At 36.1% G+C, this 9,057-nt stretch overlaps 1 protein-coding gene across 1 annotated transcript in view; it reads left to right on the top strand.

The window, feature by feature from the left end:
- Positions 1-9,057, top strand: part of SPOCK3 (SPARC (osteonectin), cwcv and kazal like domains proteoglycan 3) — a 487,010-nt gene that overhangs the window by 1,600 nt on the left and 476,353 nt on the right.

The following is a 9,057-nucleotide window of genomic DNA, read 5'->3' as shown; positions in this document are numbered from 1 at the left end:
CCCCCCCCCCCCCCCCCCCCCCCACTATCTGATCTGAATGGAGCCGAGTGAGAGAGCCGCGGGCATCAGGAGCGCGGTTCACCTCCACGCATTCAACTTGGATGTCCCAGTGAGGTCGCTGCCCGGGCAGTGGCAGTCGTTCACCGCCCCCAGCCCACCCTTTAAAACCCGGAAGGCCCGAAAGGAAGCGAGAGTGATTCACAGACACATCGCCAACCTTTACTGTGACATTTCAGAGAATTTCTCGTGGAGTCCATCTGCACTGCCCTACGTGGAGATGAGTTAACTTCTTTCATCCGCTGTCGCCCGGTCACGATTTGGGAAAATAAATGGAAGCACAGATTAGTTTTCATCTTGGCTCCCCTAACCCCTTCTCCTGACCACCGCCCCCCCCCAACCTGTGTTAACTGAAAAGCCACAACACGTAGCTGATTCTGGCAGAGGGATTCCCGAAGAAACGCTCATTTTTACTTCAAAATTAGATGTAGCTCATTGACACTAGCATGGGTGCTGGGATGAAAAATGGTAATGATAATGATAATACTTAATGAAGGGTTTTGTCTTATATTCTTTATGAACAAAGCTTAAACATCATTTTATTTCTAAGTGAAATCCCTTACACATTTGTTTTATTTAAGTTTATGCTCATATTGAATACAATCAAAAAAGCAAGCGAGCAAATGAGATATTTCTAAACCTGGGGAAGAATTTCTGCTTATCATATTCTCGTTTGGAAAAAAAAAATATTGAAGATTTTTCAGTGTTTGAACAGTGCTTCGCATAATGACATTTTATTTCTTAATGGGTGCTTGAAAATCTTTTAAAATAAATTTTAGGCTTTCTTTTCTAAAATATCTTTTAAAACTTTAATATATTTTCGAACTCAGTATTCTCTGACTTTATTCAAATTACTTTATTGAATTATTTAGAGCCACCAGTTGTGCTCGGACAGTTTGTAAATGTGTTTGATTTAAACTATGGAAGCAAGCTGAGTTGCCTGAAATAATTAAATATTCCAGGAATCATTTAGCCAGCTTCTACAGACAAAGAGGAAAGCATTTTATTGCTATAGTATTTTCAGTTATTCTTACTTGATCTCTGGGGAAAAAAATCCATCAAAAGTATATGTTAAAGTTAAGTAAAATACTTATATTTTTATTTTTAAATATATTTTTAGCAAATATCTGTTTTGAAATACACGCAATACATGAAAATATAATAATTATCTGTTTAAAATACAGCAAGTTTTAGCATTACCATTTTAGTAAGATCATTATCTTTTTGTAAAGATAACTTCAGGAGGGCATAGAGAAAATAAGTGCTATCTTTTTTCCCCCTTAAGCACCTGTTGCTTATTATTAACATGATAAAATGTATGCCCGTGGTGTGACTCAGAATGCATAATATAGAATCCTTACTTCTATACTATATAGAATATAGAATGCAACTCAGAATGCATAATATAGAATCCTTACTTAGACAATCCACCTCACTGCTGATCTACAGATTTTTTTTTTTTTTTTGCCTTTTTTGGGGATCATGAGCTCACTTACTTTTTTTTTTTCTGTATCTTTTAAGGAATTGTTTATTTTTTCATCCATTTTCATCTGGAAGCCCATGTACTGCATGAATCTGCCTTTAAATGTTCTGCATCAGTATTGATGTCTTAAGTAGTTGATTTGCCACTTAGGTTATACGAAGGCAAAGAAACAAGGAAATCATCCAATTTAACTGAAGTACTTCTGTTTAGTGCTTTTCTTTTGTAAAAATATAGTTAATTTTATTTACAAAAAAAGCTTTGGAATGCCTAAGCATAAGTAATACTAGAATTAACCTTCTTGTTAATTTACACAATCAACATTATTTTACAAATAATTCCTAAATGGAAGTTGAACTTTTTTAAAAAATGTAATGTTTATTTATTTTTGAGGGAGAGAGAGAGACAGAGAGAGAGCACGAGTGGGGGAGTGGCAGAGAGAGAGACACACACAGAATCAGAAGCAGGCTCCAGGCTCTGAGTAAGCTGTCAGCACAGACCCCGACCTGGGGCTTGAACCCATGAACCATGAGATCATGACTGAGCCGAAGTCAGACACTTAATGGACTGAACCACCCAGGCGCCCCTGAACTAACTGTTCTTTTCAATTATATTTGAAAACTACTTTGAATAGTATTTGAAAATATAATCCATTATTATATTTTAATTGAAGGATTTTTAAGATAAATGTACTTTTTATAGATTATATGTAATAGATACAACTATATGTTGTATATATAATTAAGCTTTAAGAATAAGGAACATTGATAGGAAGTATTATGTGAGAATAGATGAACATCGGAAGCACTGCCATCGATGATTCATTTTTCTCAATTTCCTCAATATAAATCACAGAGAAATAATAAACCAAAGGCAAGCTTAACATAGAAGAAACTTCAAATAATTTTGACTACTTTCTACTAGCAGTGCTCTTTGAATAAAGTTTTGTTGCCCTTTAAAGTGTACAGAATGTCATTATATAGACAGAGAACTTTTGTCCTTTTGAAAATCATTAATGTATTTGGTTGTTAGAGTAAAAATTCCTGTGGATATTCTAACTTCTATATTTTAGGAAAAATTAAAGTTTAACTTTTTAAAGGTGTAGAAAAGTCAACTAATTTGAAAATAAGTATAGTAGATAGAACCAGCATGTAATGTTTAGGGAATAATTATGTGATTTGAAAATAAAGCAAACAATAGAAACTTTCAACAACAGGATATATTTAGAAGATACACTGGTTACAAGGCATTTGCTATTTTTTTTAGTTCTGGAGAGTAGTGGTAAAATCAAGAACACAGGATTCCCCAGTGGGAGAATTGTGGAAATACTACGTTTACCAAGAACAGGTGTAAGGAATTCCCTCACTCCATTCTTGCATATATAATATTTACATGCCTGTTAGGAAAATTGAAAGTCAGGATCATTATAAGAAAACAGAATCATCAGCTCATGAATCAAATGGTCCATATACTGCATATTCAAATATTTATGTTTTATAAGTCAATTAAATTGTACCTTTAATCACATAATAAATGAGTATGAAATTTGGAAACCAATGAATTAGTTGATAATGAATGATATAATAAAATAATCATTCTTAAATACTATTTCCCCAAAGTACATATTGTAATTAAGAATGACAGAAAAGATACTATATGTTGGCAGCAATATAATAAAAATGTAGCATAAGAAGCAATGATGGCCACACTAATTACAAAGAATTCACACAATGAAATCAGACTTGTACCCATACGTTGAAATTCAAATACTTCTAGGTTAGTTTTCTTTTTCAATAAAAATGCCTGCGAGTGGGGGATAGTGGGTAGGAGGAAAGTTGAATAGGTGGAGCACAGATTTCTAGGGCAGTGAAAATACTCTGTGTATTTGTATAATGATGAATACATATCATTATACATTTGTCTGAACCCATAGAAAGTACAGCTCCAAGAGTAAACTCTAAGGTAAAGTATGGACTTTTGGGTGACTACGATGTGTCAGTGTCCATTCATCTATTGTAACAAATGTAGCACTCTGGTGGGGGATGTTGATAACGAGGGTTAGGTTTTGTAGTAGCATGAGGTATATGGGAAGTCTCGAGACTCTCCTCTCAATTTTTCCGTGAACCTAATCTGCTCTAAAAGAGAGTCTTAAAGAAAATCATAACCACAACCTCATTACCTTAAGAAAACAAATAAAAACCTAGGGGTCACACTGAACATTGTTTTAAGAAACGGTTGCCATTCTTATTGCAAAATCCACAGTCAACTTCAGGGTACCCTTATCGCTTAAGTAGTTTTTAATACCCTTCAGATATGTTGAAAGCAATAATAAAGTCTTACAATTTGACTTTAGAAATTCAACCATAAGTTAAAGGACATGTAAAGTGTGAACATGTAAAATATAGGTTTACATGTCTCAGAGGCACTCAAATTATAAGTTGACTTTCAAAATGCCTGACTTGGATGTATTGAGTAGGATGGTAACCTTTCTTAACTTCTTTCTCTTTCCTGTTCTCATCTGAGTTGAGGTTTCATTTTAGTAGAATGTACAGATTATTTGAGAGATAATGGCTGATGGGGAGGGATATTTCCTGCCACTTAGTGGCTGTAGGGGAGTAAAGCCCCCTGAGAGTCTATCAACTTTTACTGCTGTTAGTTGGTAAATGAACAACTGGTTTCTAGACCTACTCCAAAGTATTTCGTTGCTTTAAAAGGCCTTGCAATTGAAACAATAAGAACCTTTAAAGAATACTCTGTCAGTGCTTTCTTTAGATTTGTGATACACCCTCGTATTTCCTGAGAAGCCAGCATACCTTTAGCACTGAGGGCTTCTCCTTCGTGGTACCTTTTCCTGAAATTAATTTTCTTAATTGACATATAATTGACAAAAGTTGTGTATATTTAAGGTGTGAAATATGATGATTTCATGTTCATATACATTGTGAAATGAATACTTCTGGGGAATGTTAATAGTAGGAAGGAAAACTTTGCTGTGTGGCTTTTCAACAATATGTAACAAAAACAATTATTAATAATTGGAGAAATCGGACAAATTAAACTGCTGCTCTCTTTGTTCAGGAATACTTTTCAATAATGAACACCTAATTCTTACTTTAAAAAAAGGACATTTTTGGTGTTTTTCACTATGAAACGATATTTTTAACTATGGTAAACATTACCTATATTTTCTCACAGCGCAGCACATAGGCTGTCCTTGGAAATTCTTCACAGTTAATTTGTTGCATTCTCACAAGTGTTTTGCTGGCTTTCTTTTGATCTTTTTTTTTTCTTTTGATCTTTTGAGGACTGTGGGCCACACCATGTTTACAAATCTGTGAAATTGTATGTAGTGTATATAGAGTGCACATATTTGCAGAGCAGACTTGGTAAAGACTATAGCATGCAATATTTTTATATGTGACTATTACTCATATTGTTTAAATCATTAGAGGATTTAGTCATTAGAGAGGCAATTGACTGTAAGAGAAGCAATAGGCAGTTTTTGAAGATTATTATGGGGCTACTAGGGCAGCAGATGGCTAGCTCCATGCAGCATCCTGACCCCTACCCATGTCATCTGGGTCCTAGTCAAGCAATGGTTGTGGTACTGTTGGAAGATTCTTTACCTCAAAAGCCGGGGCTGGTTGTCTCGCCGCTTTGAAGAATGAAGAATGAAGAGGTGGACACAAAATGAGCAGCAGACAAAAGTGTATTAAAGTATAAGATCAGAAAGGAAGAATAGTATGAAAGCTCTCTTTTACAGAGAGGGGGACATTGGAAAGTGAATACCCACCACTAGAGGCCAGGGTCTTTGTTTTATAAGGTTCTGGTCAGCACTACCCTCTCCTTCCTTCTCAGGTCCCACCCTTATTGACTTGATGACTCTGGGCACTGGGTTGTCCATTCCTGATTGGCTTGATTCCATTTATGAGGGGTGGTCTAAGGCCATAGATCATTCCTTGGGGATCATAAGTTTTATGGTCTACTACTTGTTTTTAGTGAGGTCTTTTGTCCAATTCCTGAGGGGAGACGGATGGGGAATAAGTGGTGTCTGTTACCTTCTTAAAAGGAACACTATGCCTGAGGGGGTTTGCTGTGGTCAGACACTCCCAGCGTTGTTCTAAAATATGTGTTTTTTTCCCACCCAGGGACCTCAGGTCCTAATCTTTCCCTCTATCTTTTCCCTATCCTAGTACAGCCTCCACACCCTATTTCTTAACCTACCCACCCACCCCCACCACCATCACTACCATAGTCACCAGTCAGGATTCAAGATTGGTTTTGTCAAGTCAGATGTCACAGGAGGAAGGCAGGGCCAAAAATACCCACTGATTTTACTGATTTCTGAAAAAGGACTGTCAGGTACAACTGTATCACCTTATCAGGCAAAATTTAGTTGTTTTGGCATGGGAAATTATAGGGAAGTGCACAACACTTTTAACTTTCCAGCTCTCATAGTTTCTAGTGAAGCATTAGGAAAGTATAACCAAGTGAAATGAGAAATAAATTACTTTGTGTGTGTGTGTGTGTGTATGCGTTACACATTTATATGCATGTATATACAGGTGTATGCGTAAATATATACGTATTACACATATGCTTTAAGTGTGTATTCCTTCAAATAAGTAATAGATGAAATAATCATAAAACCGAAGTGATTATATATTGCATTATAGATATTTTTACATGCTAATTAGAAAATAGGCACTCCCTCTAAAATGTTGTTAAGACATGTTTTAGGGTTTTTTTGTTTGTTTGTTTGTTTTTTCCCCTAGTGAAGTTTTTCCACATCTCACAATTTACAAACACAATCTCCTTTGCTGTTATATGTGTGGTCACCATGTGCCTTTCTGGTTCTTATGGGAAGTCAGCAGCTTGTTTGGGATTATATGCTTAAACTTTTTACCTAATATACAAAAAGAACATCATGTACTGCTATGAAGCATCTATTTTCCTACTCTTACAACAAGACTATGATAAGACCGCTTTTAGATCTCATGATTCTGACTCAGACTAACATTTCATGTTCTTATGCAACTTCAGTTTTCATGATCTGGGCTAGAATTATTTTATTATATTTTATGTATTTATTTTCTAAAGTCCGATCTGTGAATTTTCTATACACACCATTCAACTCCAGTGAAATCCTAGCGTATTTACATACATTTTCCCCATTTACGAAAATCCTTTCTTTTTTTTTTTTTTCTACTTTTTCTTCCTTTCTTAGTTTACAGATTCTGCTCCCTATTAGGCTCTGAACTCTCTACAGTTAAAGATTGTAGTCTCTTCCCCCTCAAAAATCCAACAGTTCACCTAGCATGATCCCAGTGACAGACTCTGACTTAGCGTTAGTAAAATATTAAATAAATAAAGGAACATTATATTAAGTGTGCAATGCCATCTGAACAGTCCTTAAGCAAAGGCTTTTAGAATGGCATTGTTTTTTATTGACCATTTCCATTTCTGACCACTGTTAGCCCAGTTTTGTAATATGAATGAAAATTGAATTTTATATAAAATATAAGGCTTCAAGTACAAAACTGGTTTAGTCCATAAGTTTCAAAGTGCACTAAAATGGAAATTCTGTGCCAAACTGTCAAGTTCAATTTTAGAGTGGTAACAGTAGATGGTAATTATATGGCTCTTGGCACTCCCTCTGCCAATTCATCCAGTTCTTTTCCGATAGTTTCTCCTTGACCACATAAATTTTTGCTCTAAAGTCTTTAAATATTTTTATCTGCCTACTATGTCATATTAAACACCAATATCTCCCTCTTTTTCAACTACTGTGCTTCATTTAATGGCTGTGTGTGTGGCTGGATCCAGATATTTCACAGATAGTCTAGATTTATTTCATTAACTTCTGCCTCAGTTACAATTGCCAATGCCTTAGTTAAAAATAGGTGAAGTTCTTGCTAAATGGAGGCCCTGAAACAACATGCCTGAATTAAGATAGAATTTTATTTCACGACCACGTAAAGGTTGAGATGGGCTTGACGAAATGAGTTTTCCAGGCCTGAACTTTCAGGGTTATTCCCTCAGTGTTCTCTATCATCAGTTATCATTTCCTATCCAGCAGGAAGGGTTTAACACAAAGTCCAGGACACGCAATTACCCTGTAAGTTACCTGGCAGTTGTTCCACATTACTTCTGTGTGTATCTCACTGACCTGAACTCAGTGACATGGCTATACCTGGCCAAAAGGGAGGCAGGGGAATGTCATGTCTCATGGGAAAGGATTAACAATAAAAGAAAGAAGGCACAGCTGGATACTGGAAGGAAAACATTGGCTTCATCCATCTAAATATCTCTTGAAATTATTCCCTGTGCCCATGGAAAGGAATTTTTGTCATTTACCATTAATCGTTTGCCTTGCCTTCTGTCTTGTTCCCTCCGTAATTTCAGATTATCCCTCTATCCTCTGTTCAAGATAGAACTGGAGCATCCAGCATTTGAGGTTCTGGATATAGGCGCTTGAGGGAGTAGTAGTCTGCCAATGTCTAGGAGGAAATGTTGGAGGTCAGACCAAAGAAGAGCATCCACATATGTTTTTAAGGAGAGCCTTCATCTGATGGCAAGTCCTACTTCATAGTGAAATCATTTAGCATTGTCTTCTGTGAAACCTTTATCTTTTTTTCTTTTTAAGTTATGGATCTTTGGTCATAGGTCCAGGTAGGTAATGTAATTGGTGGGAAGGAATTAGAATTTGTCACTCCTCTTAGTTGGAAGATAGAATACTCTCTATACAAGGTTGTATTTACTCTGATGCAGAAAAAAAAGAAAAGACAAGTATGGTTGATGCAAAGTACCTTTCCCTGGAATAATAGTAGAAATAATGCCATTGCTGAATTCATGCAACTCCTAGTCCTGGAAGCAAAGAAAATAATCTCTTCAGCATTAGCATTTCTGGGAGAGTTAGGAGATAGAAACTGTACCAAGTAAGATTTGCCAGAAAGAGAGTTTGTTTCTTGACATCAGAGAGGGCTGAGCTCCTTGCCTGGATCATAAGTAGAGATAGGGCATCACACTCTTTTGTTAAGTTTATTTATTTATTATTATTATTAAGAGATCTTTGGGGCACCTGGGTGGCTCAGTCGGTTAAGTGTGGGACTTCAGCTCAGATCATGATCCCGCTGTTTGTGCCTTGGAGCCCTGCACCTGGCTCTTTGCTGACAGCTCAGAGCCTGGAGCCTGCTTCAGATTCTTTGTCTCCCTTTCTCTCTGCCTCTCCCCTGCACTCTCTCATGCACCTGTCTCTCTCTCTCTCTCTCTCTCTCTCTCTCTCTCTCTTTCTCTCTCTCTCTCTCAAAAATAAATACACATTAAAAAAAAAGGAGAGCTTTGAATACTTCTTCATACTTGCAAATTGAAAACTTTGGTATTTATTTTTCTTTCATGTATATAGTTTTAAAAGTAATCGGAAATAAAAAAATCTTTACAATTTGAGTGAGGTAGACTCCTTTTTATATGTAGTTTATGTGCTTTGTATACTTTTAATCAGCATTATTGTTCTTATTGTC

The sequence above is a fragment of the Panthera uncia genome, chromosome B1 (assembly GCF_023721935.1).
Source record: "Panthera uncia isolate 11264 chromosome B1, Puncia_PCG_1.0, whole genome shotgun sequence".
Lineage (NCBI taxonomy): Eukaryota > Metazoa > Chordata > Mammalia > Carnivora > Felidae > Panthera > Panthera uncia.
The sequence above is the reverse complement of the archived record's forward strand: the minus strand, read 5'-3'. Positions and strand labels throughout refer to the sequence as shown.